Raw genomic sequence first — 7,322 nt, forward strand, 5'->3', positions numbered from 1 at the left:
ACTGGGCACCGACGTCAATTCAACGTCTATTCCAGGTCTTTTTTGTGAATGGGTTTTTACGGAGAGGCAGAGCTGCCGCTGCTTCCTGCTTTCTGCAGCTGCACAGCTGATACATCAACATTTTCTTGACATTCTCTCTATCCCTCTCCATCCCTCTCTCTTACAATCCCTATCTTTCCCTGTCTCCCTTTCTGCATTTCTGCCCGCTGCATGCATCAAACTGTTCTCTCTTTCTCTGTTCTCAGACAGTTTCCTCAAGACACACCATTTCCATCTACACATCTCTTTCTATATTCCTCTCTTCTCACAAGTAACAGTGCACTGCATTACCGCCTACCTCTCCACACATCTCTCTCTCTCTCGCTCTCTCTCTCTCTCTCTACTCCTTTTATTCTGTCTGCCCAACCCTCCTCATCTTTTTTTCCTGCCATCTCATTATGACCCTCATATGTCAGTTAATTCTTTCTCTCTTCTCTCTCTCACACTCTTTCTTCTCTCTCTCTCCCTCTCCCGGTCTCTCCTCTCTGTCCCATTAGCTCCCTTGTGGTTGCTGAAGTTCTCCCCATCGCTCTATCCCTCTCTCTCCATCCCTCTCTCTCCCTCCCGTATGTACTTCAGGTTGCCCGTACTTTGCCGCACCAACGACAGTTTCCCAGAAATGTAACGTCACTCTTACAGGCTGCTGTTTGCATGTCAGGAGTGCAGCTCTGTTTCTACAGATGTTATAAAAGGGGAGCATTCTGGAGTGAGAGATGAGGCAATCAGGGAGAAGGGGAAAGGAAGGGGGGGGGGGAGTTGAAGAGGGAAAGTGTCCCAAAGTCTGTCGCAAAGTCACACTGATCGTCTCTGTAGCTATAGCCTGCATTATGACAAGCGTACCCACCCGCACCAGCGACATCACTCATTATTTCCATTTGGACACCCCCCCCCCTTCCTCAATACATTACATCTTGTATTAAAGTGTACACGCCTACTCAGCCCACCTCTCTCTCTCTGTTAGTCTGCATGGTGTGTGCTGCTGGAGCAGCCGCTCAAGCACAGCATTAGCACCAGACCCACAGAACAGCTATCTGATAGACTTTCTATTCCCCTCCTCCCTCCCACTTTCCCACTTTCCCTCCTTCCCTCTCACCCTTTCTCAATCTCATTCTCTAATACAGTACACACGCACATTGAAGCAAACACACACCGCTCGGGGACCAATCGGAGTCGCCAGAGTTCAGTTCTTATTTGTGAATGGGATTTTACGGAGAGGCAGAGCTGCCCGCTGCTTTCTGCTTTCTGCAGCAGCACAGCTGATACACCAACATTTTCATGACATTCTCTCTATCCCTCTCCATCCCTCTCTCCCTTTCTCTAATTCTCCTCGCTGCATGCATCAAACTGTTCTCTCTTTCTCTGTTCTCAGACAGTTTCCTCAAGACACCTTCAGTCTAAACATCTCTTTCTATATTCCTCTCTTCTCACAAGTAACAGTGCACTGCATTACCGCCCCTCCTCTCCAATCCCCTCTCCCTCTTCTTTTTCCACTTCATCTCTTCTCATTTCTGGTTCTCCCCATTCCCTTTCTCTTTCTTTCCCTCATCCTGTCTGCCTCCAGCATCAGTGATAGTTGAGGGAAGCAGAGCCCCTCTCATCTTCCCTTATTTCTTACCTTTGTGAGAGTCTGTGTCCCGGGTTGGTGCTGGAGCTTCACTGGGATCGTCGGACGGTCAGGCAGACGGGCAGAAGGACAGACGGACGGACCAGGAGCCTGGGAACCTTCTGTGAGCCAAAGAGAGAAGGAGAGAGAAAGAAAAGGGAGCGAGAGAGAGAAAAAGGTAGAAAGAGAGCGGGCGGTGCTGCTGAAGAGGGAGCGCTGAGTGGCTGGAGGTGAGATGAAGGGGAGAAAGCGAGAGGGAGGGAAAGATAAATGGAGAGGGAGGGAGAGAGGGAGAGAGGGCTGGATTGGGATAGGAGGGTATTTTGTGATGTTTAAGAGGAGGGAGGGATTGCAGCAGTGGAGGGAGATAGTGGAAGAAGGGATGCGGAGAGGGAGGGTCGCTAGGTAGATGGAGAAGAGTAGAGAGAGGAGGGAGGGAAGTAAGAACTTGAGGGAGAAAAGGAATGAAAAGGTGATGGAAAAGGGAACAGTGAAGGAGGAGTACAATGTGGAGCGAGGGATGAACCCCATATAGATGAAGTGCTGATGGAGAGATGGAGAGAATGGCAATGATAGATAAGAGAGCATGTCAGTTTGTTCTGGGGCCTGGGGTGAGTGCACTTAGGAGTGGAAGGTTACAGGGAGGAGGACAGAGGAAGAAAATAACAGGCTATTTTGAGGCTATTTTATACAAGATGCCTCTAGACAGTAGAAGTTCCTGTTACAACCTGGACTCAGGTGTAGATGTAACATAGTAAAAGTCAATTATATGATATGTTACAAATTCAAATTATATGTTAACAATTACAATTGGTTGTGTCTAATGTTAACTAGGTGGGTAAGTGGCTAATGCTAACATTAGCTAGGTGGCTAACATTAGCTAGACTAGGGCTTAGGGGTTAAGGTTAGAGTTAGAGTTAAGGTTAGGAGTTAGGTTAAAGAGTTAAGGGTTAGGGTTAAGGGAAAGGTTAGCTAACATACTAAATAGTTGAAAGTAGCTAAAAAGTAGTAAGTAGTTGCTAATTAGCTAAAATGCTAAAGTTGTCTGTGATGAGATTCAAACACGCAACTGCCGGGTTGCTAGACGTTCACATTATACGCCTGTCTGTCTTATGCAACTATACCAAACGTAACATATCATACTAATTTGAGTGTCCCAGATTTACATTTAGTATGTTATGTCTAGTTTATAAGATTTGGCTGGCTGTTCTAGACCTTGGCTCAGTGTTAGTTCTGGAATTCACAAAGTGTCTCAGAGCAGGTGCTGGTCTAGGATCAACTTAGAGTTTTAGATCAAAATTATTGAGGGAGGACCTGATCCTTGATTAGCAACCCTATCATAAGTTGCTTTGTGAATAGGTGAAGGTCTCTCAGTTGATTTGCAGTGAGTGAGATGTCGAAAAGTCAGAGTGGATTCTACCTTAGCGATTGGAGAGGCTTTAGGGTGCTGCTCGCTACAACAGTATAGGACATAAAAGAACACAGAATTGTCTATGAGAAGCCAGATTATGAAAGCCACATTCAGCCACTGCCCGAGCAATGGAGAGTGTGATTGCATCATCATCCTTCCTCTAGTTCTGTGGAAAGAAACGACATGCGTACATTTATTTTCACACGGTCATGATGGGTTCTACGGAGATGTACAGTGGGGAAAAAAGTATTTAGTCAGCCACCAATTGTGCAAGTTCCCCCACTTAAAAAGATGAGAGAGGCCTGTAATTTTCATCATAGGTACACTTCAACTATGACAGATAAAATGAGGGGAAAAATCCAGAAAATCACATTGTAGTATTTTTAATGAATTTATTTGCAAATTATGGTGGAAAATAAGTATTTGGTCACCTACAAACAAGCAAGATTTCTGGCTCTCACAGACCTGTAACTTCTTCTTTAAGAGGCTCCTCTGTCCTCCACTCGTTACCTGTATTAATGGAACCTGTTTGAACTTGTTATCAGAATAAAAGACACCTGTCCACAACCTCAAACAGTCACACTCCAAACTCCACTATGGCCAAGACCAAAGAGCTGTCAAAGGACACCAGAAACCAAATTGTAGACCTACACCAGGCTGGGAAGACTGAGTCTGCAATAGGTAAGCAGCTTGGTTTGAAGAAATCAACTGTGGGAGCAATTATTAGGAAATGGAAGACATACAAGACCACTGATAATCTCCAAAATATAACTTTTTGTTAAAAACTCAACTCGTCGTGTTTGGAGGACAAAGAATACTGAGTTGCATCCAAAGAACACCATACCTACTGAGAAGCATGGGGGTGGAAACATCATGCTTTGGGGCTGTTTTTCTGCAAAGGGACCAGGACGACTGATCCGTGTAAAGGGAAGAATGAATGGGGCCATGTATCGTGAGATTTTGAGTGAAAACCTCCTTCCATCAGCAAGGGCATTGAAGATGAAACGTGGCTGGGTCTTTCAGCATGACAATGATCCCAAACACACCGCCCGGGCAACGAATGAGTGGCTTCGTAAGAAGCATTTCAAGGTCCTGAAGTGGCCTAGCCTGTCTCCAGATCTCAACCCCATAGAAAATCTTTGGAGGGAGTTGAAAGTCCGTGTTGCCCAGCAACAGCCCCAAAACAGCACTGCTCTAGAGGAGATCTGCATGGAAGAATGGGCCAAAATACCAGCAACAGTGTGTGAAAACCTTGTGAAGACTTACAGAAAACGTTTGACCTCTGTCATTGCCAACAAAGGGTATATAACAAAGTATTGAGATAAACTTTTGTTATTGACCAAATACCTATTTTCCACTATAATTTGCAAATAACTTAATTAAAAATCCTACAATGTAATTTTCTGGATTTTTTTAAATTTTGTGTCATAACTGAAGTGTACCTATGATGAAAATTACAGGCCTCTCTCATCTTTTTAAGTGGGAGAACTTGCACAATTGGTGGCTGACTAAATACTTTTTTGCCCCACTGTATATCAAAACATGTTCATTCCTTCTTCTTCTATTCTCAGGGGGACCTGAAGGAAATGAGAGGAAAAACACAGATATCTCACAGCTACATGTCATTAACTGTGTGTGTGTGCGCGCGTGTGTGTGTGTGTGTGAGTGTGCTTGCGTGCTTGCATGCGTGCACATGTGTGGATATGAGATAGCGAGAGAGAGAGAGAGAGAGAGAAATGGCGCTGCTTTAAGACAAAGTCGACACAATGTGCTGTGGATGCGCATCCGCTCCCCTCTATATATCTAATTCAAATGCAGTTTTAGAGAGGTATCTCCTCCGCTCTGCCTGTCCGCTGCCATATCTCCCCAAAGCACTTCAGTTAGATTAAAACCCCAAGTGCCTTATAATTATAATAATGTATCTATAAAGGGGAGGACGAACTTAACAGCTCTCTCCCATCCATCCCTCTCTATCTATTGGTCTAAATGGTCCTATAAAATTACATTAGTTCGAGCTTCTACTTTTAAAAATCCACCTTTCCAGAAATAAGTCTCTCAATATGGCCGCTTGTTATAGACCCCCCTCAGGCCCCAGCTGTAACCTGGACACCATATGTGAATTAATTGCTCCCCATTTATCTTCAGAGGTTGTACTGTTAGGTGACCTAAACTGGGATATGCTTAACACCCCGGCCATCCAACAATCTAAAATAGATGCCCTTAATCTCACACAAATTATCATGGAACCTACCAGGTATAACCCTAAACCCGTAAACACGGGCACCCTCATAGATATCATCCTGACCAACCTGCCCTCTAAATACACATCTGCTGTCTTCAACCAGGATCTCAGTGATCACTGCCTCATTGCCTGCGTCCGTAATGGGTCCGCGGTCAAACGACCACCCCTCATCACAGTCAAACGCTCCCTAAAACACTTCAGCGAGCAGGCCTTTCTCACCGACCTGGCCCGGTCATCCTGGAAGGATATTGACCTCATCCCGTCAGTAGAGGATGCCTGGTTATTCTTTAAAAGTGCTTTCCCCACAATCTTAAATAAGCATGCCCCATCCCAAAAATGTAGAACTAAAAACAGATATAGCCCCTGGTTCACTCTAGACCTGACTGCCCTTGACCAGCACAAAAACATCCTGTGGCGTACTGCATTAGCATCGAATAGCCCCACAGGCAGTTAGGAAAGTTAGGAAGGCATTTTCAAACAGAAATTTGCATCCTGTAGATCAAACTCAAAAATGTTCTGGGACACTGTAAAGTCCATGGAGAATAAGAGCACCATCCCAGCGGCCCACTGCACTGAGGCTAGGAAACACTGTCACCACCGATAAATCTACTATAATCTAGAATTTCAATAAGCATTTTTCTACGGCTGGCCATGCTTTCCAACTGGCTACCCATACCCCGGCCAACAGCTCTGCACCCCCCACAGCAACTTGCCCAAGCCTCCCCCATTTCTCCTTCACCCAAATCCAGATAGCCGAGCTGCAAAATCTGGACCCTTACAAATCAGCTGGGCTAGACAATCTGGACCCTCTTTTTCTAAAATTATCCGCCGCAATTGTTGCAACCCCTATCTTTTGTATCGTCTGAGATCCCTAAAGATTGGAAAGCTGTTGCAGTCATCCACCTCTTCAAAGGGGGTGACACTATAGACTCAAACTGTTACAGACCTATATCTATCCTACCCTGCCATTCAAAAGTCTTTGAAAGCCAAGCTAACAAATAGATCACTGACCAGTTCGAATCCCACCGTACCTTCTCCGCTATGCAATCTGGTTCCCAAGCTGGTCATGGGTGCACCTCAGCCACACTCAACGTCCTAAACGATATCATAACCGCCATCGATAAAAGACAATACTGTGCAGCCGTATTCATCGACCTGGCCAAGGCTTTCGACTCTGTCAATCACCACATTCTTATAGGCAGACTCAACTGCCTTGGTTTCTCAAATGACTGCCTCGCCTAGTTCACCAACTACTTCTCTGCTAGAGTTCAGTGTGTCAAATTGGAGGGCCTGTTGTCCGGACCTCTGGCAGTCTCTATGTGGACAACTACAAATACCTAGGTTTCTGGTTAGAACTCTCTTTCCAGACTCACATTAAGCATCTCCAATCCAAAATTAAATCTAGAATTGGCTTCCTATTTTGCAACAAAGCATACTTCACTCATGCTGCCAAACATACCCTCGTAAAACTGACCATCCTACTGATCCTTGATCCTGATCCAGTGTCATCCGTTTTGTCACCAAAGCCCCAAATACTACCCACCGCTGCGACCTGTATGCTCTCGTTGGCTGGCGCAACATATTCGTTGCCAAACCCACTGGCTCCAGGTCATCTACAAGTCTCTGCTAGGTAAAGCCCCACCTTATCTCAGCTCACTAGTCACCATAGCAGCACCCACCCGTAGCACGCGCTCCAGCAGGTATAGTTCACTGGTCACCCCCAAAGCCAACTCCTCCTTTGGCAACCTTTCCTTCCAGTTCTCTGCTGCCAATGACTGGAACGAATTGCAAAAATCCCTGAAGCTGGAGACTTATCTCCCTCACTAACTTTAAGCATCAGCTGTCAGGGCAGCTTACCGATCATTGCACCTGTACATAGCCCTTCTGTAAATAGCCCACCCAACTACCTCATCCCCATATTGTTATTTCTTTTTTTGCTCCTTTGCACCCCAATGTCCCTACTTGCACATTCATCTTCTGCACATCTATCACTCCAGTGTTTAATTGCTAAATTGTAATTATTTTGC

The 7,322-nt window shown here is 45.4% G+C and overlaps 1 protein-coding gene across 1 annotated transcript in view; it reads right to left on the reverse strand.

The window, feature by feature from the left end:
- The window catches only part of LOC110538011 (parvalbumin-7), a 41,873-nt gene extending 39,611 nt beyond the window's left edge, over window positions 1–2,262 (reverse strand). Inside the window, exon 1 of the mRNA XM_036938075.2 lies at window positions 1,655–2,262. The gene's annotated coding sequence lies outside the window, so the exon portion shown is untranslated. The remainder of the gene's footprint in view (window positions 1–1,654) is intronic.
- Between the last annotated feature and the right edge of the window lie 5,060 nt (window positions 2,263–7,322).

Source organism: Oncorhynchus mykiss, chromosome 12, assembly GCF_057628025.1.
Source record: "Oncorhynchus mykiss isolate SJ-2025 chromosome 12, ASM5762802v1, whole genome shotgun sequence".
NCBI classification, from domain to species: Eukaryota; Metazoa; Chordata; class Actinopteri; order Salmoniformes; family Salmonidae; genus Oncorhynchus; species Oncorhynchus mykiss.